We start from the raw sequence: 23183 nt of genomic DNA, 5'->3' as shown, positions 1-23183 counted from the left end.
AGAGACATTTAGATAAATACAATTAGAAAAAAATAAACATAATCACTTTTGTCTTGATTATTTTAATAGAACCTATATGTTATTCATATAATATATCTAACCAGCAGCACGGCACCGTCATTGTTGGTCAAATAGAGGTAAATAATAACAAATAGGCGATACGTACGGCGACATTTTAATTGGCATGCCGTACCAATATTTGGGTAGTGTTAATCGCGTACAGGCCGCCCGGCCCCAAGGGACAGGCTTAAAGCTTTTTAATAATTCTGCTAAATTTTACAGCAACGCAGCCCGTCGGCGCGAACGGCTCTTTGCGCGTCCAACGACGAGATCGATAAATCATTCGTTGACTTTTTCCAATGAGTTTCGTCGGTGTCGTGTCTAGGGGAGAAAGCAGTAATCGTACTTCTGAAATAGCGATAGACGTCTATCGCTGAACATTGATACAGGCAGTAGCATATATTGATAGAAGCCACTGCCAACGCAAGTTCTAATGCAAGTTGAATGGCTCGATTGAAATTCCAAATGAGATCAACGTGTTATTTTCATCCACAGCTTTATGTTGTCTCACGAATCTTTGCGTCTAGACTTCTCCTATGGCTGACAGGATCCTGATCCTTTGACAGATTGATAGTTAGTACCTGATGAGTGGCGCTTACCGGCGGACGGAAATTCTGACACACATATCTGTAAGCGCTCGTGTCGCGTCGTTCCCATCGAACAATGCCGCATTCGCTGCACCCTACGGTTCGAAGACGTCAGTTGAGAACCAATGGCCGGCTATCGGTCTCAGCCGTTCCTATAGTGCAACTAACATAATTTTCCACATAAACTTATGTGGAAGATGCCGTCTATTCGACGGACGGTCAAGACTGAGGAGAACATCTTCCGTAAGCTCATCAAGCCTATCTGACATGACAATATTGCTATAGTCCTGGTCTCCGAATGGTTTGACACATCAATAAGAGATTCTATTGAGTGTAATAATGTTGTTTGTTGTGTATGAGGCTGCCTCACACAGGTGCTTCTCAATTGGATTAGAAATGTCGTATATAACCGTAGCTCAAACAAAGGAAAAGGCCATCAATATTTGGCTAGCAATCAACACAGCTCGACCGCTCCGAGGCCAGCACTGGGTGACTGACAGTGAATTTTATCATTATACTAGACTGTTATGGTTAGAAAATTTCCTTTTATATCGATATGTTATATATATTTAGATAAATACAATTGAATATATTCATATTCAATCGTATGGTTTGCATCTATTCAGCAAAATATAAACACAACTTATAACACGAAATATGAATTTAAAAAACAGCAACCTCTTTGAAATTTTTTATTGAGTTCATAATAACATAGTTTGTTATTTGACAATAAATCAGTTTTATAGATAGTATTGGACTATTTTCATTATGTATTCATCCGCTTTAGACATCGAATATTGAACACTCTGGCTAGATGTATATATATATATATATATATATATGTCGATTGAATGAAGATTTGCAAGAGGCAGAGACTGAACTTCTCGGCCTTTTTAAGAAAGTCCTGCATTTACGATTCTAGATATACTGCGATCGGCTTTTCTAAATTTTCAAGTTTTGCCACCCCGAAAGCTCGTTGAAAGCCGAACGTGGTCGAGCGTGAGTGTTGCTGAGCAAGCAAATGCACACATTGTCTCATTTTGCTGGCCATCAGTGCTCCACTGCTGCGCTAATACATGTTAACATGAGCATACTAAACGACAGGCTAAGTAATGGGCCGCTCCGATATCGTGCTAGTCAAGTACGTCCGCTAGTATCCTTAGACGCCACCAGGAGAAGTAAAGTATCTTCATAAAAGTTTCTGATCTTCTGATAATGTGTAGCTAATAGCGACTTCCGTATTTTAAGACTGCATGAAGACGGGAAGGCAGTAGTAGGTTGATGTTAAATAGGAAATGTGTTATTTTTTTCGTTTCGCTTTTTTTATGACGAGCAGAAGCGCATAACTTTTGAAGTTCAATGATGTCCGCTAAAAGGTGGCCATTATGCCGTAAAAATTTTGACCTCTATGTAATTACAGTAGGAGTGGGTATCAGCAGATATTTAACTAAAGCGAGTATTAACGTGACTCTGAATTTTGCAAATTTAGATGGTTTTCTTTCATAAACGCTGTATCGCCGACAAACATTTTTACGAACCAGCCCTATATTCGAAGAGCTTAAATAATGTTTTTAGTAAAAAGGCATACATATAGAGACAAAATGTCAGTTGGGATGCAATCCAATAGCCGGCTGTATCGTCTCAAATAGCTCATCTTGAGAATGAGGTAACTGATTAACTATGATTTGAGAATTTTATTTATTTATCGAACAAAAGTTGTAAATGTTTGTAGACAACTAGCTCGTTAACATCGTTTTCACCCGCATTTGAGGGCTGCCTTTAGGATAGAGCACTTTGACACGGATCTCTACATTCGAGTTCTCGGAATGCTCTATGTGTCTGTGAGATTTCAAGTCATCACACTCTATGTCTATTATACGCGTACTTACTTACCGAAGACGCACGCCTAGTACGTGTGTGTGCGTGCGTGCATGCGTGCAAGGGCAGAAGAGTTCCATCGTATGCCGTCAAACCTGTATGTCTGTTTGGTACTAGAACTGCCTTATTTAGAAAATACTGTGTTTTGAGTCAAGCAGCCTGTGCAGTGCTAGCAAATAATGTAGGCTGTTCTGAGCGTTAGACAGATGAGCGCTACCCCCACTTATGAACAGAAGATTATCAGACAAGAAACCAAATGGCTTCATCTTATTAACGAGAACGAAAGGTAATCAGCAGCGGAAAAAGAAGCGCTTCCCTTTAAAAAGACAGACTGTATTTTATTCGGAGTGGGGTTGCATACAGCATCAGTTTCGCCAAATTTCCGAGCGGCGATCTGGAGAGTAAAGCCAGTGTCCTTAGGATAGTCTAGGTGTATTGTCGGCCGGTCCGTTTAGCTTTCCAAGTATGTTAACAGTGTTTCCCGTAGCTACAGATTGCCCACAGGCTGGTGAAGTTACCCCACTAAACCTTAGCAAATCGGAGGGACTTTGAATATCACTAATATTAATTCGGTTCAGGTTTACGTCATCTGGCCGATGCGTGGGGTAATTCGCTTGCTATCTGATGATGTGAGGTCGACATATCAATTGACTTTGTTCTGGTTGTGATGGCCTACAATGTCGCGAAGAGTAATCAAGCAGTTGACCTATATAGAATTCTATACAATATGTAGAAACGTGTGATATTGCATCTCTTGCTGTAATTAGAAAAGAACCGTCGTCAGTTGATAAGCTCCATATTTATCTATGTATAAGAATAAGCTTTTACCTCTACACATAAAAACAACTGTTTTGTTCTAACATGAGCCATGTCCGTATAGGTAAGACATCGACTTTAGTATTTCTTCGCGAAGAAAGCGATTTTGCGCCCCGTATCGTATCTAGTCTTCCAACATTACTGTCAACTCTTACAGAAACCACGTATTAATAGTTTGGATTTTTCTAATTTATTGTATAATATATGTAGTGAGCGTATAGTATCGACATGTTGGGACGAACCAACTGTTAGGCATAACTTCTAGATGGAAAGATTTTCTAAATCCCCGTGTCAGCCCAATCAGAACACTGTGTGACGCGTTCAGCGGCTGTATGATGATATTAATGCAAGATCAATTTAATAAATAAATACCAAATGCTTATTCTAATAAGAGTATCGATGCTAAGTAGGAATCATCAAATCTGCATTGCTGTCCCACAATAAAAACTTGATTCCATCATGAAAATCAGCGATGTATGATGAAGGGTACAACTGAGGTTCTGCGGATTGCAACGATCTGTGATCTGAAACCGTACTCCGAATTATAGACTAGAATGCATTCAATGCCTTTTCAGTTTGGCCAAGCCAATCCTCGGAGGGTAATCGTGCACTGCCATTGCCACTAGAAAAAGTAAAGCTTTATTTACATTCAATGAATATCATGTTTCCTATGTCGTATTACCGAGGAAAGCTTATGAAACATTTGTTCTAATCCTTAAACCTGCTTTGTCCTTGCTAAGATGAGTTAAGCAGCTAAGTTACACCTGTTTGTGTGTTTTCGTTGGTTTTTTTAACAGGACGTTGTGTCTTAGGGCCTACTTTGAGTACCGTTTTCATGATCCACGCCGTTGGTCGGGCTTCGTGGTCCTTCTAACGACCACCTTACGTCATTCTAAACTAGACAGACCACGTCCTAATCATTGATTTAATTGCCTTTGGGCAATTATTTGCAGAACGTATGGTTTGCTGAGTAGCGTCGTCGTCACACGCGGCCACAGCTAGGCAAGTCGATGAAGCATGGTCGCCGATCCTGCCCTTGTGTCATCAGCACATGCATGTAAAGCTTAATTCTCACTTAAATATAGCCTTTGGCGTCCTACTGTTAGAGTGCACACCTCTCCTGCAGGACCCACTGTCTATTAGTTTGTGAGCGTAAGGAAGAAGTGCAGGCAATGGCACGGGATACCACTCTCAGATAGACAACATAGCCTATCATATGTTTCGAGTCTTACGTCCGATACCATCTATTCGGGTTCGAACCTAGACCACAACGTGCCCCTTCAGACGAGGCTGAATCGTATATACTGACACAGACGTGCTCTACTCTTGAAGCTAGAGTTTGCAAGTGTTCGAAAGAGTACGGAACGTGAAATAGTTCATCTGATCTATCACATATGGGTGGTAAGGTATGTATATGCTTGCGAGCTGGGCCTGTTATGGGTATGTTATGTTTACATGGTGTAAACCTCTCTAGAAATAGCCGTGGGAACTACACTGTAACACGCCATAAAGTAAACTTTAATCAGTTATTGTATAATATAGAACGGGTTCATTGTACCGTGTGTAGTAAGTGAACTTTTTGCTCGAGTCGGAAGTTGCACTTAGCACACTCCGTGATTTTTCCACGATGTTGCTGTTGACTCAACTAGAAGAAAGTGAACAAGCGACAGCGCGGAAGTTGAAACGCATGCGTACGCAACCATCAAAAGTAACAGCCAGCTCGTATAAGCAGCGAGGAAATGTTGTGGTCTTGATGGTTAATCTTCAGTCCCAAGCCGACCTCCTCGAGTGATTTCGTGACTGCTACGAGAATTTCATACCCGCACCGAATGCCAGCATATATCGCTAGCTCTCTACGTTGTTTTTGCTCTATGGTCTATCCAATTTTCGTTTCATTTCGTTCGCATTTTCATTATGATTTTATTAGTAACTTCACGAAAATTAATAGAAATGAAGAGAAAATAAAGAACGGACTCATTTCCCTTTTTATTCCTACAGCGCTACACTTAATGTGATGGCGGGGGTAGTGCGTAAACACGGCTGTCGAACGTTGCCTCTCACTTCTACATTTCTTATAGTCCAGTCTTCTCGGTGTGCGACAAAGCAGGAAGGCCGGGTTATTATGCGGCTAGATGGATCAGATTGCTGTATCGTTATATATATATATATATATATATATATATATATATATATATATATATATATAGTGAATGCGCAGTTTACTGGCAATGCACTACAGCCGTAATTAGAGGGGTAATGGTGTTGTACAAAAAGCGAGGCGAATGCTTATCTGAGCTACGGAAACCTGCTACAAGCAGCACTATGTCGCAGCTGGCCTGATAAGGGACTGATGAGCCTGCTTGGGTCTTTAAACCTTGAACATCACACCCATGGCGAGGATCGTGCGGTAGGTGGTACGGAAGGGCGCTGGAGCCACACGCCGGCTTGCTTGAGTGGTTAGTAGACTAGCGACTTGTCCCGTCATCCTTCGTCCCATATGAAAAAAACTACGAGCATTTACGACCTTGCCATATATTGCATCATTGCAATTGTTTATTCGGACGCTGTGGGCGCGGAGTAGGGCAGCGAGTGACGAACGGGACCGAGGCCAACTCGGTGGCGACAATAAGCAAGACGATGAGATGGCGTTACGGTCGCCGGGTCACGCGAACGGTGGTTGATGAGATGTCAAATGCTCAAAGTGCAGCTGGGGCATTTCGTCAGCTTTGTGATCACTCTAAGGCATGAGAGAGCGTCGAAACAAGTTATCGGTGTGCTGCAAAACTACTCAGAGCCTAGAACCAGCTGACGAACAAGCTCCTAGTTTTGTTCGCGCAGTTCAATTTAGACCCTCGCATGACGCATTGCCTTCGGTGCGTAGCGAATGATCAGTTTAAACTTAATCGACGGAATGCTCTAGCTTCGGCTGATTTTATTGCTGGTTCCCGCAATTCAACTCTCCTCACTGTATCTAGAACTGCTTTTGGTGTTTGCTACATCTACAGCGCGCCATTCCAAACACTTGGCGAAAACTGCCCTAAAACTCGGATCTGGCCTGATGGCGTGCCACAGAGCTGTGCCTATCTAAACGTGTACGCGATGGTTGGGAGTATCGCCATTGCAATCCCTGGGAGGATGACATTTGTGAGGACGCGCAGGTTCGGATAATGCTGGCCTTCATATTATCTCTAAAGTTTTTTTTTTTTTCGGAACGAAGTGAAATCGTTGAAGATTGGAAGATCTGAGGTTAACTGAATGTGCGATCGGATACGAAGTGGCCCATCCAACATTGGCAAGCGGCGAACGCGATGTTACTTCTCGTGATTAGCAGTGGCGCTGGGACAAATCATCTATATATATAAATGCAGATTATAGAAATGATGTGACCTTCTACTCGGAGTGGAGTTTTTGGTGAACAAAAAAAAACCGCTATACAGTCATGTTGTTTAACATCTTAGTACATATAGTTAATCCATCTGTGTTCTTCTGCTCCTATAAACGAAATCAAATAGATATAATGTCATATTATAAAGAATTGTGGAAAAGAATAACAGAGCTTAGATACAACTCACGTCCTCATACCTGACACGGAACGGAGTTAGAAGAACACAATACGCTAATATCATCAAGATCTTGATGCATAGATCGCTGCGTCAAGTGTTTATCACGAAATGTTTGTTGCTTACAAATGCATTGGCCAGCTTCTTCCTTCTTAAAATCTTCATATCTATACACACGCACACGAAACTCGTCGAAAAAGGGCTAGTAAACCAACCCGAACGAAGGGAAATACAGAAGAGTAGTCAGAAAGGGCTGCGGGCCTTTATAACTTGGTTGCAGCTTCTAAATTTATATTGACAATAACGTTTGAATTTTCTGTAGAATCTTCTTGTATTGTGCTTCGTTTCCCTATCACTCTCTTGAGGCCAGACAAAACGAAGCCGTATGCTGGAGTTGTCGGCCTAACCGTTCAAAAACAGAGTGAGGAAATCGCAGACGCTCGACGACACGAGCCCATCGTCGATGTAAGTTTAAAACGGTTTTGTCGATGCTAGATTCAAGTATTTATTGTCGATTGTTCTCGCTTAACTTCATTAATTGGTTCGTATAGTTAGTAATATAGATTATTCGTAGAAGGTACAAGTTCTGAGGATGTGTATTTGTCGAATCTGACGAGTACGAACAGGTATAAGCAAATATCTAAACGGTTAGTTAAACTTTAATAATTCCATTTTTGCTTTTTCTTTGTTGCAGGTAAGTGGCAACTAGGGAAATTTGGCTGGGACACGTTATGCCGCGCACCCTAACGGCAAGCGGTTACCATGACACGCTTTGTAATTCAGACTGCTAAAAGCTGAGTTATAAAAAAGCAGAAAAACCAAGTTATAATTAATAGGGGGCGTCGGAAGTTGAAAAGGCAATTCGTTATGTAAGAAATAAAATATCGAAAGCAACTAAATTATATGAAGGCCATATTCGAAATAGGTGACCTTGGAAATTTGCAATGACGCAGCCGCTTTGGGCCTGTTTCGCAGTTTGCCGCATGGCAGAAGATTAGCTAAGCTTATTAAGAGCATAAAGATGAATCTAACTAAAATTGAACAAATAAAGGAGTAGGACAATTAGTACTATCTAGCAAAAACGCTCTATCAACGTACATATATATAGATATATGTAGCTACATCTTGGTTGCTTTACCATTCGTCCTGACGCAATCTGCCCAATGGAGCTACATAAAAGAAAAGGCCGAACGCCTCGTCTCAACGTGAATATGTTAGAACAACTATCAAATAGCAATTCCAAGCACTAGAACATTTTCACGTGTAAACTTACACAATCTACAGTTTGTAAGTATTCGCAACTATTTTAGTTGAAGCATTATATCTCGCTAGTGTGATTGTCACGGTTAAAACTTCGCAGTTATCAATATATTGCATCATATACCCGGAGAAGTTCCGACATGGAAAGTCGCTAGCGTCATCAACTTTGACAAAACGGTCTGATGAATGATTGCCTTTTGGTATACTCCTAAGGAGCAAACAGAATATCGGAGCTGAAATAACACATCGAAGTAGCTATTGTTGGCAATTTTTTTTCGTCTCATTCATATACTTTTCTATTTCTTTCATAGAATGGTTGGGTCGACTGGGAATTGTAAATCTCGAAAACATCAAACCTGCCTGCCTTTAGCACTCACCTCGTGAGTGAACTACGTTAAGATTACACATCGTTTTGTGCATTGGCCTTTTATACTATGCGCTGTAACACTGCGACATGTACCCGCATCGCAGGACAGAGAATCGACATCTGTGTGAATCACGCACAGAATATTCGTCAGGCCATACCCTGCTTTTTGGACGATACGCTATGTATGAAGACTAGAGCAACTTACATGGTTACGTTAAATGATTTCTACCTGTGACATATGGTATCGACGCTTTTGTTCGTTGATATTGTTTACGATACCCATTTCCTGATCCACTGAGCGTCCGCTACACGTGACTGCACCTATTTGGGTAGGGCATATGGATGTGTATATGCCCTACGACATAAAACTTAATGAGAAGCATAATTGTGCTGTACTAGATTTGTGCAATAGAGGGTGGTCGTATTGCAATTTTTGGGGCGTCGGCAGATAATACGTACTTGGTGTATTGTAACACGCGAGTCATGGTCGGTAGCAAGGGAAGCCTATCTCAGCCTATCGAGGGAACTGCGTGTAGTCGTGAACTGTTATGGTTGAGTGCTATAATAATTATTATAGTATCGTTTGCGGGAGTCTGCTAGTCGTTTCCAGCAGTTAGCAGGTACTAAGATCTACATATATATGCAGTTAGGACTCCGACTTGTCTAATCTATTTGCAAAAATTGTTGATCCCTCTGCGTATGAGTGTTCGCTGCTCCTGTTAGGACTCTTTTTGTTTCTTATGTAACCTTAGCAATAAGCAATACCTCGGCATATTGAGGATTACTGAGAAACCCACACGAGAGAAGTCCAATCACGTTCGATATTATCATCGTCCTTTACTTTTATACAAATCAAGCATATTATATTGTGAGGGTCTGAATCACTGTCACGTTGTTATCCAATACCTAGACATATTTTGACACATCTTTGTCTTTTGTGATCGTTCGCAGTAAATCAAGCCGTTTTAGTACTAGTCATCGACTGGTCTAGCATTATCGTAGTTATTTATTTTGTATATGATTATTACAGCTTAGCTCCCATTAATTCCAGCATTGCTTGCCGGGTTCTGCGAAAAACGTCTTCTGAAGAAAACGACCCCTTTTGCTAGAATCAATAGACAAATGCGTGCCTTTTTTTCTTGCTTAGTTTCGCGACAACCGTCAAATAACGTAGTCGTGATACTAGCTCTGGTAGATATTAATTTTGACGTATTCGAATACTCGAATGACTGCTGTAAAAAGCGCTAATTATTTCCGTTTCCGTTTTCTGTGGCGTATCTAAACTTCTTGTCTCGTCACTGACATTCATAGATTGTTTTGGTTGACGCTGTTACTTAGCAGGTCAGTGATGGACCGAAAGCGGCCCACGGTTATTAAGTACGCGACAGAAAAACAGATATTCATCGCTTTATACAAATGCGTGCGAATAATGGCTGGTGCTGCACTATTTAATGCAACATCTTTATTATGGCCAATATAGAAGCTTGGCTGCTTGTCGTGCCTGCGTATGGCAGGACAGACACTACTATATGTTCGTGCAAGCGTATTTATATACCATTTACGACGCTTGGAGACAGCCAGACCTTAATTGTCACCTATAAGGCCAGAACGACCCAACGAATCGCCGGTTAACCTGTATATACACGCGAAAATGGTACTCTACTCATTGTTGTTGGTCGGTATAAGAACCGTGGATATTGGCCTCATAGCATGGGGCACTATAATGCGCTTTAGGCAACACGTCCCGCGCCCACACACTTCATATAAGCCTCTGGTTGAAGAAAACACTCTTCAAGCCTTGTCAGGGATACTACATAATCTGTGTGTATAGCAAACTGACGTCCAAGATAACTGTTTATGTTGCTATTGTTACTGTACATGATATTTCTCAGTGTATCTTCGGCCTCCTCCCTTACTCTTGATAACGTGCGAGTTGCTTAATAGAGATGATTGGGAACGTTCAAGCGACACTGACGTTGTGTTACTTTGAAACATGTACGGCGTAGACGTATCCGTTAATACAATACACGAGAAGCAATCACATCTCCAATATTGTAAAAACGGTTCAGGCTGAACCGTTATGTATGCAACAGCATGAATTTAATTGCCAGAGGCACGTTTTTGTTGCCCGTTACGCACACGCTGGAGAAGTGCTTTTTTCACCAGAAAGCTAAAAAGACATGCTGAGTGTTTCTTCCAAACACGTTCTCGTGCACGCATTGTCACTGTCGTAAATGCTTCCACTACCCCTAAAATGGGGCAAACATTCGTTCTATTTTTAAGTAGAGTTACTGTGGCTTAAAAGATGTACTGAAAGCAATTAGTACGCATTTGCGAAGTTCTTTTCGCCCGAGAGGTGCTAATGACGCTTTCTCAGCTTCTAGCTATGAGTGAGGAAAGTTTCTTAATGGTTTGTTATGTGTATATATGTTTTACATTTTAGCCTACAGGTAAAGGGTAATGTCTCGTTACTTGTTCTATATGTGTCAACCTCTCAGCCTTTGTCGGGAGCTACGTGTACTTATTTTTCAACGGATAAACCCGCTGCGATTATCGAACTGTGCTATAAGATGTAATAAAGAAAAAAGAAGATAATTGTATTAGGGAGTTATTGGTCACACTGATTCGCATCTGTTCTGAAGAACGAAACGAACAACTTCGAGTATTTTGAATAAAAATAAGGTCTGATCGAGGATTACACCAGTCGCATTAGCAGATCTGTACAACACTCTTCTCTGGTCTGCGGAAGCAATTTTAGTTGCATCGTAAATGGTGGAGCACCATATATCTATAAAAACAGTGAAATTAGATTTACAAATAACTGTTAGCATGGTGTACAGGATCGTGCGGAGCAGATCTTCATGACGAGAGCCAGGGAAGAGAAAACAATACGTGGATTGCAGTTTAGAGTAAGTAAAAATATTGTGGCGCAGCTCAACAAGTGCACCTGCACACGATCTGTACGTTGTAATATATTTATATTGTATATTCTAGTATTTTTGCCTTACGTAAAATTTCGGGCCGTGGCTGTATATACATATATACGGGCACTTGCGTTTTCGTATGTAATTGCTCTATCTATGGCGTTTCTAGTGGATAGGTGGTGGGATATGCTTGCTAATCGGTGCTTTTCTTTACGATATGAAAAGTCCCGTAATCGCACGTACCTACTTCGGGAGAACAACGGGTTAAAGCCAACATCGGGCATTTTTTTGTCCAATTCAGGCTTGCCGATGGGGTCTGACATTGTCATCAAGTAACCAAACTGTACGGTTTCAACTGACGTGCCAATGTTCATCAATCTCTTTAAAAATTCGGGATAAAAGGCTGCATGCATTATTTTATTTTCGGCTAGTATCTCATAGTAGCAAATGCCCCCGATATCCATTGCATGTAGTAGCGTCTGGTTACGCCCAAGTCTACTCGAGACTGCTGTCGAATTCTATTTCTCTCTAGATTGACGCTATTCTTTCGCCAGGCCTTCCTCCTGCGGTGGAGATTGAATCGTGTTTTCTCTACGTCAACTGTATGCATCAGGCTGCTTTTTCGTTGATTAAAGTTCCACCAATCGTACGTGGAATATTCCACACGCTTTTCCAACTGGTATAACGTGAATTCACAACGGACCCATTTCTTACTCAGTTTCTGTATTTTTCGTATGGTTAAAATTCTGCAATACGTTCCCTGCCAGTTTTGCCCAAAAGACCCTCAAACTCCAACCTTTGCTTTCGTGAAAGGCCTCCAGATTGTGGCAATGCGCTGTTGTAGTTTGAGTCCCGGCACCTACTCGGTAGTCTTCAACAATCAAAAACGTGTGCACCATTTACGTACTGTGTTTTCACTTACATTTTAATCAATTTTGTCTTCAATTACCGATAAATTCCCTTTCCAAAAAACAGAAACGAAACCCAAGCTTTGAGGAATATATATATATATATATATATATATATATATATATATATATATATATTGTAGTATTTACGGCATGTCCTTACATAACAATATAATATATTTATTGGCACATGCTGTAACACGCGGCCGCGTTACTCATATGCGTGTTCCAGCACACAGTCTAGGACGGTCTGGGCTCTAAGCCAATTATTTCTTAAAAGTTTGTTCTGTATATATGACAAGAATCTTTCTCCTCGATTGTTGATACCTCCGCGTTTGCTACAACCAATCCTCTACGTAATCGTAGAGGTACACTTGCATGCAAGCAAACGTTGAAATACACGCCTTCGGCCTCTACACATTGGGCTTCGACAGTTTTCACATCAAGCTATTCCTTCTGGATTTATAGATATATTTCGAGATCAACACGCAAACGCTTCAGTAGTATGTGCAGTGCAGTTTTTTTTGAATGCCTCCATGTTTACTTGTCTCTACGAAATTATAGGATATGATCGCGGTTTAAGCCTGGGATCGCGCCACCTGTAACATTGCTGTGCTCCTTTTGATTCGAAACAGGACGCATTAACGAGTACGTGTCCCAAAACGTCTGCTTCAGCGTCGAATTTAACGGTGAGAGCTCACGCATTGTATTGTTTTGACGTCGGCCATTTCAAGCCATATTAATTCCGTAAGGGGCACCATTCGACACGGGCAGCTTATTCCGTGTCACGGGAATGCACCGATCTGAAAGGGACACCGAACCTTGGCCTACTACACGCACTGGCTGACTCCGAAAACGGTTAGGTTTCAGCTGTGTTTTGGTGCATTTGCTAGACGTGTGCAAGTTGAGCAAGTGACGTCAAGCCAAGCGTTGATTTTACCATCACACAGGCACGATTCTTTGATGTGTTCTAGCAACGTCTTAAGCGGTAACCGGACAGGATTCAGCACAGGCCGCTTGTCCTGGGTCAACATAGAGGTTTTCATCACTTCTTTGGACCCATTCACAATAACCTCGCGCATAAAATGCTGTTCCTCATCGAAATCGCCCAGAGAGACGAGCCTTGAATTCATTCTACATTGCCTTGCTGTCCACAGCGGATTCGAACCAGCATTGAGCTCGATTTGATAAAGGTTTATAAACAATTCTAAACAGAAGCTTCTCACCAGCCATAGACATCTGCAGCTGTCTTTGAAGCCATGAGCTCGAGAAATGGTAGCTTTGGGACAAGCCGATTCCTTCAAATTCTATTAAGCACTTCATCACAGATTCTGGTCCTGCAGCTTCACTGACCGCTTCGCCTATTCTCGATTTGTAGCGATCACACTGTAGTACTGGCAATCATGTTACTTATTTGCTTTACACTAAAAAAATAAATAATAAATAAAAAAAGGCTAAATAAGCCTAGGTAGTTCTGTTTACTTTTCCGTTAAATATTTGCGGTCGAACAGACTTCGTTCGGTCTTTCAAGGAAAAGCAATTTTACGCAAACAAGTCAGCTAAATGAATTCTCCTATGCAATATTCAATAAGCCCCTTTACGATAAAGTTGTATTGTTTTTAGAAAAAAAAATTGATAGGCATTTTATTTGCCCCCCTTAAAAAAGCTCTTGAAAGATTAAATGTAAGCAAAAACGGAAAGTGCTTTAAGTTATTGACGCTGCGGGCGATCCTACTTCAGCATCGAGGGGTAGAAATGTGTATTTTAAACTGGCACGCTTAGTCGTGCTGCTGGCAGTACAGTTTCAACGGAAAGTTCTCTTACATGTTTAGCTGGCTAAATCAGTTTCGACTCTTGTAACTTATTCTATCTAACTTCCTCGACTATTCGCGAAGACCGGTGCTAAAGATGCGTATTACTGTGACGGTGCCTGTTATTATCGTCGCTGTTCTCCTACAATTGTTACTTGCTGCTGCCGTGTAGGAGCCGTTCACGGGCAATACCAGTGCTCGGTTTACAATTTAGATTCCATACATAGTTTGTTTGATCTTTTTTAGACATTAGTTTTATTAGATATTAAGTTCGGGAAGAAACCGTGAGAAGACAACTTCGCTAGAAGGATAATACCGAGGATACTCGTAGTACCACAAGCAACGATACGCAATAAAAGCCGTGGGTATCGTACACGAACTAGCCAAGTAAAACATCTGTCGATTTTTGACGATTTGTATATTTAGAATTGTTGATTCAAATTTCTTCAACACGAAGAGCTAAAACGAGAAACAATTGTACCATATATGCTCGCAAAAGCTTAACTATACGAACTTACGCCCCCTTACACGTTCCCACACAACTTGTTATAGTTGCTCGAAAACTTTATTGCGGAAAAACCCCATCGTTGTAACCGTGCCAGCAATAGTTCAGACTGCTCGCAGGTGTGTACGTATATGTCTATAAGCATTTCGCTCACTGATGCCATGAATTTAGTATCAGCCCAGATCAAAGCCATCGCTTTTCGAGAAGAACCTCTAAAGGGGGAAAATAACCATGTGTACCGGTCGTTGGAAGAGCTGGTAGGATCTCTAAACGAAAAGTAAATTTAGTATTTATCAGTTCCGAGTTGAAATTTGGTAATAGCTTGATTAGCTCGCGAAGACCGATCATTTAGAAAGAATCAAAGCGTTACTTGAAGTAGGCTCTGGGGCTATAAGTCCTAAAATTGCTAACAAATATATATTCGAAATGAGAAGGAAATAGTTCAAAAAGATTTGAAGGGTCTGAAATTGGGATACGCTCAGCGAATCGAAAGCCAGTGGCCACGAGGTCTACAAGGGAACGATTTCTCTATTTTTGTACTGCAGTATATGTTTGTACTAGTATGTCAAGATCTATATTCTGTCGCACCCGGGGCAACTAACAATGCCACTTTCTGCCTTGGCATCTGCAAGCTTGCCAATAGGACTAACCGTCACATGTCGAAGAGTGACTAGATCTATCACACGATAGAATATAACGGTGCGTCATATAAGCTGTACACGATGAGTAGGTGAGACTACAACTGACCACTTATGCAAAAGGAAATTAAGAGACGATTGAACTGCAACGAATCAAAGAAAGAAAAAATTGTGAAGATGTGAAAAGTATGTACGCCAAACTAACTGGGCGAACCGGCGCCATCAACACATGCGTTCCGCTCAAACGGACCAAGAAGTTCGCTACTATATGTATGTAAATTTCAGTTGTCGCTACAAGAAGAGCCGTTATGTTAGCGAAGATGCCCAGTCGCAAAAGGTGGTTTACGTTATGCCTTACTATTGCTATTCCTGTTGTTTGAACATCCTGTGTGTCTAGATATTACGCTTGAAATACTCGCTAAATTGTTGATAGATAGCGTTCTGGGCTGGCTAGCGTCAATATAGAGCTTTTTTTTTACTTAGTTCTCTGCTGCACGAATGCAAAGATCCTGGCTTGATGTATCCGGACATGACCATTTATTTCTAATGAATTATAAAAGAAAAAGTTACAAAAAACTTATGCAGCTGGAGTCCTTCAGCTGAAATAAACGCAATTTTGCCTGTAACTAATAATTGCGCAGGGAGAAACAGGATTTGGAGATATTATTCAATCTCTGTGGGGTTTATTGCTAAATCCCTGTGCGATACAAACATAACAGCGTCAGTTAGCGATTAACGTATAATTTTTTATTATTATTTTCATTGATTTTTTATTTGTCATTATTCTGTTTTATACATTGTTATCTGTTGTTGGTGTTGGTGGCGTCTTCCCTATATTTATTGTTTGCGTGAAAAGCTCTATCATTACCCTCTTTGTGTTGTTTGTCAGGATCCGCACTAAGCGCTATGCGCTGCAATCGCGGTTGCTGATTGCCACTCACGACGTCTGCCATAGAAAAACATGGCCAATACAATAACCTATAAGTACATACACATATGATAAGGTTTAGTATAAGAATCCCTCGGTTTTTTGTGCCGACATCGTTGCCTTACAAAGAGAGGATTTGATTTCTAAGCTTAAAATCTTTATAATTCAAGGGTTTCGACTCTGACCCTTAATACACTTTAAAATACTCCCTTGCTTTACAATATATATGGTAGGTATGGATAGGGTATTAAGATTTCAAAACTAATCTAATAACACTACATAGTTTTAGTGCTATATATATATACATTAAATAAATTACTATTCTGATAAAGTATCTTTCCTAAACATAATGTAAGCAACCAACGGACATTTCTGCTAATTTAGGTAGATCCGATACAAATGGAACCGCATTCACACTCACCGAAAAAATCAACAAAAAGTAAAAGAAAAAGCACAGAAGCTCGGCGGCAGCGAACTTGTTTTTTCAGCTGAACACGAAAAACATCATGCTTCTAAGACGGCGAGCATACTTGGCTTGCTCCCTGCGGGCCATTTAAAAAACCTTTGCACCCCGTCAGCCGGGGCCATTGTATCTTATCATATTATGACTCTTCTGTAACACAGCCGATGACTGTTCGGATGATCGCTCGCTTTTAACCAAGCAAATGTTCTGGCGCCATTTGCCGCTGTCAGAACTGCTTTTCAATTACAGTCATCCTCTATGGTTCGAGTTTTACATCCGGTAGCGCCGTTAGGGGCTCCGTCAGGCAGACAGACAGACGGAAGGCTGTCCAGCCCGGGTCCGAACGTAGACCACCACGTATCGCTAGGACTAGCAGGAAAATATGTTACCCTCTAGGCTATGACGGAGACTCAGTTACAGGCACCCACTTATCTAGGTTATCTGCTATAGCGAAGAATATCTTTTCCGTGTCCATTTGCCCGCCATCGCTAAAGTAGCAGAAGCTGAAAGCAGCAGAAACCCAAGAAAGCCCAACATGTGGCACCAAATTACGCTGACTTGACTTCGCTGTGATGATTCGGCAGTGTTGCCGATCGGCAGTAGCTGCCGGCACCTATTGCCATTAGGTGCTTTGACACGCCTCTTCATTTAGGTTCTGTTGGACCAATTATTTTCGTTCAATAAACAAAACTATATTACGAAATAGAGGAAAACGATGGGCTACTATTGACGACGAGGCCACACTACGTACATGGATTCTGTCGCAAATGGCACCTTAAGCTGAAGCAGCTCTTCTATAATTTGCCATTAAATCCGCATCACCTTACGAACTATAGCTTCGTAAAAACTAACCGAGTTATGTGCCTAAAGGTCGCTTGGAAACTTCACCGATCCAAAACAATCACAAACATTATCATAATTAGTGTTGTTATTATAATCGTAATGTACTATAGTATGAATATTAGACGATCTGAGCTGACTATCAATGATTCTAGCAATTAAATGCGTATATCTTACCCTAGCGACTTTTAATGAATCTTCCAAACATCGTATCTCGGCGAGAAGCTGGACGTTTTCAGCTAACTGGTGGGGAAGCGAAACATTCATGCACCTCAAGGCCAATTGCAAACTAAGCCGGTATAATCAGCCTGGCTGTATTAAAGCCCACGAGTTCAATTCGGTATATAGTACTAATTCTCGAATCGCAAGAGTGTATATATAGGTTGTCTTTATACTGGGATTCTTATTTAGCGGTTGTCGCGCAAATGTTTGCTATCATCGAACACACAGCGATAGCTGTTTTCCGACAGGGTATCAGGCCATAGTAAATTACCCCCAACACTCTGTAGTTGTAGGGGTTTTGTTTGTATCAAGCTACCTATATCAAGTTCGTAGGGGCCAAGTTGCGGCACAAGTTCAGCCGGGCTTCAAGCTCATGAACTTTACAATAATAAAAAAAAATATATAGCAATAAGCTTATAACTGATCCAGCACCAGACAAACCAATAGGACTGCTTCGAAAGGCTCTGCCCTTTGTCGGTCTCGAAGCCATGTGGAGATCGCTTTTTACCAAGGTTTCATTACCTGTTCCACGATAGACAGTCGGAGTCACCTTCACCAAGAAAACAAAGGCCATTTCGCTGACATGAACTGTGGTCGCGGCTTTGCAACTGTGGTTGATTAATCAATCGAAAATAAGCATAGTGCAAACACTCGTTCCAGCAGTGGCTTTCCTCTACGACGGTGTCAACACAGCCAGTAAAGCATCAAACCCTCAGATATCGCACAGTGTTTGGAGGCACATCCACACGAGCGGGTAAAAACACGCCATCTTCGAGCATATACAAGGTGTCTATAACGACCTTGGTAAATTTGTCGACCAAAGCTCCTTGAACCGAGTACCATGAACAGCAAAAAACCTATCGCGTGCTGCGTGTCACCCCTAGCCGACAATGACGGGCGTAGACTCCTTTTTATTCGGAACAAACGTTTGATGACAGACGTCCTTGTCCTTGTGTCTATCATTTTCATTCAGCTGTCAGTATGTGTTCTCGTCATTAACGTACTGAATCTAGTTGACTGCGTTGGCGACCCGGCGATTCTGTGCATCGTAACGGTAGTAAGTTGCCGGAAACCGTAACACGCTCAGTGCACCGTGTGCTACTTCCGATGCGTCTGATGTATGGTGCTTTTCATTCGTTGGCTTTTTATGTTCACATGGTCACCCCATTTGCACCTTTATTTCATAATAGGGGCTTAGGACAAAGCGCGAAATGTAGAGATACAGATGTATGTATATAGCCTATTCAGCGGCTGCGCCTTAATGATCGACTACGCACAACAGGATTCTGTAGGGCTTCGTTAATTGTGCCTGTAGCGTTGAGTACATTATGCCAAATTGAAAAAAACACTAGCTTACAAGGACGCCTCCCGCGTCCGCTGATCTGAGGTGTAAGTGACAATGTTACTTTATTACTGCATGTGTAGAGGGATGAAAATGTCACAGTTTGACGAATTGTTTTATTAACTAACTCGCAGCCGCTCTTTTCATCACTATTTACTGTCAGAGTCGTACGAATTAGCTTACCTGGCTTAACTGTACACAAAGTAAAGTAAAACACACTGGTATATGTGGCTTAATAATTCGATTGTCGCACCAGAGACTGTCTCTCATATATCTTCTATAAGCATCCTTTCAGCTATTTAGGTATACAATATTTCCTGCTGGGAAATATATGAGCGCAAGACATAATGATGAATCATGTGTCTGTTAGCTGGTCTTCACGAATGAAAAACTGCGCATGGTGCATGACAATATGGCATCCAGTCCTACTGCGGCTGCCAGAAAAAACGATGGGTTTTAAATAAAAAAACGGCTTTCACGTGCGATGCTTACATCGCGTGATTTTTTGCCCCCCGTGCTTGCATGACACATGTTGGGTATCATTGATTACTCTCTATACTGAGTGAACCCGCAAAAATATAGTAGAAGGGTCTTACTTTCACCGACTTAATATACAGTGTAACGCTGAACGGAGGGAACCCATCCGTCTGGCTTTCGAACGCTAGCTTCGTTTCGATTTGTTATCCTTTATTACTAATTTACCAACCACAATCAAAGAGAATCGTAATTAATTGTGTTCGTGTAGCTAATTATACCTTATCACTGATTTTTTCTGACACGCTTAAATATTACGTAAATGATGGAATATTTACCCAATGCAGGTCGATTTGAGTGCAGCACTTGATTAACCTCGTCGCGTTGTACTCCAAAACTGACAGGCGCCAGGAGTCGATACAAACGGCTGCTGATGTTACTATCGGTACTGCTAATGACGATGATTGATTAGCACCCAACGTCCTCTTTTTCGGGCGAGGAGATAGTAGGAGAGAAAAAGAGCAGAGGAGGCACAGCGAAAATCCATGTACTGCTGCACTGTTGCTGTTTGGTATCCATTTTCCGCCTCGTCTTTCCCTTTTGGGGGCAATCACGTCTCTCTGACTGGAAACAGGGGGCTCATTAGGCTGTTCGAGCAAATGGGTCCAACATGAAACACAAACGCGCCAAGAATCCGCCGTGCTGCAGGCAGCCGGCATCAGCTCTAACCAGCCATCCGCTGAGTGTAATAACGAAGGGGATTTTACGTTGAAACTAACGCGCGGCTGTAAGGCGTTAGTTACTACCCATGATCGCCGTCAGAATCCTTTTCCTTCGAGGAAAGTCTTTGGAAACGACAGCCTGCTGGTGTTCGGCCCAAAAGACTAGGAACGATCTAAAAGGCTGTGTCCGACCGACTGAACGACGTTGACAGGAAAGGACATCCACTAACTAGCAGGGTTGCAGGATCTACAGAATCTGTCGCAAGCCGAACGGCTGACATGCTAGCGAAAATGGGGGACAAGGCCAAAGGAAGAGGAAAAATGCAATACAGCACCTACACTGAAGAAGCTGTGTACGATAGTAGGACTAACATCTGCGTAGCATTCGTGCTCCATAACGAGTATCACTTCTTGGCCCACTTAAGATACTTAGATGGGATCAAATTCGAAATCGAGGAACCGTGAAAAGAACATAAATAGAAATAGTCCTATCGTGTATGTAATGGGGCGCGTACGTAAAGTGCGTGATACGACATCACTACTTTAAACAGGTGTTGCTAATCATTGTAGTCCGCCGTCTATTCGATCACTTGCTTTAACATGACTAATTAGACGGTACATAGTGTCGCTCATATATCGCCTAATAACAAGTGGGTAAAATATCATTATCATAAATCATCAGTGGTATGTTTGACTGTAGAATATGATACACACGTACGCCGTAACGGTCAACACGACGGCAGTTTTAAAAGGATTCGTTCGGTATTCTTTCTTTAAACCTTCCTTTGCCAGCATGCAATATAAATGCCAGTTTCAGATGTGAAGCATATCGCCGCTATCATATCCATTCTACTGTATATCATCTAGCGCCACCCTTTGGCACAATCTCAGCTGTTTTTTTTTTCGAAAGAGCAGCCACTTACTGAGTTAACGTTGCCGACGAAGGATTAGTCTAGCTAACCATGGTCATTTCCGGCCGGTCAGTAACGGCCTGTGTGCGCGTTTTGCGTGTAAGGCGAAGAATTCCTGGGCATAGCCTTCTTCTTCACTAGTACTCACTTCTGCTAAAATCAGTGACCAATCCCAACTGTGAGAGCGTGATAATACTGAAGCATCATGAGACGCATTGCTAGAGGTTGTGACGATAGCATTGCGTCAGAAGGTAGGATCGAAGGAGCAAAAGACGGCAAGCAGATTAACAAGGAATCCGTTTCATACTTAGATGAACAAACATATGATGAGGCTATGGGGACCTAGAGAAAATAAAGGGAAGAAGATTTGAAGCGATGCCAAACCTATAGCGACGGTGGGGGGTAGTTATCGTGTGCACCTACGACAAATGCGACCATGAACTTCGAATCGGTAAAGTACTTGTCATACGGCGGCTATAGTGTCATCTGCCCTCTCCATAGCGCTGATGTCACTGCCCCTTAATTCCTCACCATCTGCGGCGCTCCTTAGAAGCTGGGGCTGGTGGTTAATGTCTGGTCGTACACCATTGCGGATACTTAACTAACAATGTGAAGCACAAAATTCAACGGGTAAAAATATAATCTAGTTCGTTATTTCACAGCCCCTACATGCATTTCTGCATGGAATTTCACTGAAATTTCTCGATTTCTTACGAGAATCGCACCTAGATTCGCGTTACGATCTTCAAAAAAAGAATAGTTAACCAACTACTCGGCATAAGTCCAACAGAATCCAGATTCAATTTTGTTACTTTTAACTAAAATCGAATAAGTTAAAATGACTTTCTGTCAAATCAATGCGGCACGCGGTGGTAGTGGATTACATTATGAATCCTAGTTATGTTATTAGATTTGTTTTAACTAATCTGATTGACGCCACTATGTTTGGTTGATACCTCTGTAATGGGCCTCCAGAACGCGACGGAATAACTTAGAAAAATCGTCAGAGCACTTCTATTAGTCTTTTAGAAATTTCGAACGATTTGCGCGATTGCCTGCCGTGTAACATTGTATACATAATAAAGTAGCTCGATATGTTACGTACGGCAAATGGCAGTGCCCTATGCTACTTTGCGCCACACTGCATCGGGCAAATTTATGTCGCAGTGAACTCGATGCATTGAATATTTTAGCTGGCGAACTCTTAGATAGAATAGACAAAGGTCGCCATTTTGCTATGTGCGACGATTAATCCTGACCTGCAGGCCATCATGGCCGTTTTTAGGCAATAATTTATTCGTTAAAGAAACAAATTAAAAAATAACTAGATATACGGTAGTACACTTTCGGCAATTCATAATTTTGTACGAGGTTCATATTTATAAAGATGCAAATAAAACCAATTTTCACGAGTTTCAGACAAGCAGCGCGCCAGCCGCCGTCTCTAATGTAATAAAATATCTCTAAAAGGATACATGGGTTAGAAAGATGTGTGTACGCACGGAATCAAAGAGGTCTAATAAAATTGAGCAAGAAATGAGTTTTTGAGAAAGTTTACGCTACTATCCTCATTGATATTATTTGAGAGTCTCTCAAGGCTTATCTAATGTTCGATAACAGACTTGCTCCAAAGGTCTAGACCTTTCCATTTAATCCTAGATACCTCATATCATTCCGTTGTATCCATAGAACGCGTGCCCAACACTGTCAGATTTTCTAGGTTATACCATGGTGTAGGCCGCTCTAAACTGGTCAGGATTGAGAAAATCAGCGTTCGTTTGCGTGATTCTCTAGCGATCGATTAGAATTAGATGGGCTCTGGTAAATCCTAAGAGACTAAGCTTTTTTGAAGAACTATTTTTTGCCTACGACGATATAATGGTCCGTCTATTACGCTAAATAACTCAATCGGGATTTGTTTAAATTGTTTATCTTCTCAGGAAATTTTCAAACAAATACTCTAAACG

At 41.5% G+C, this 23183-nt stretch overlaps 1 protein-coding gene and 1 long non-coding RNA gene across 15 annotated transcripts in view; both read left to right on the top strand.

Moving 5' to 3' along the window:
* The window catches only part of LOC111243831 (uncharacterized), a 158598-nt gene that overhangs the window by 40102 nt on the left and 95313 nt on the right, over positions 1 to 23183 (top strand). The gene's annotated exons all lie outside the window — the stretch shown is intronic.
* Positions 1405 to 13831, top strand: LOC147758556 (uncharacterized). The gene is made up of 4 exons (XR_015319617.1): positions 1405 to 2811; positions 7224 to 7366; positions 7596 to 11437; positions 12925 to 13831. It is a non-coding gene; the product is annotated as an uncharacterized LOC147758556 (long non-coding RNA).

Source organism: Varroa destructor, unplaced genomic scaffold (genome assembly GCF_002443255.2).
Source record: "Varroa destructor unplaced genomic scaffold, Vdes_3.0 BEIS01000001.1, whole genome shotgun sequence".
Taxonomy (NCBI): domain Eukaryota; kingdom Metazoa; phylum Arthropoda; class Arachnida; order Mesostigmata; family Varroidae; genus Varroa; species Varroa destructor.
This window is presented reverse-complemented; position numbering and strand designations above follow the sequence as displayed.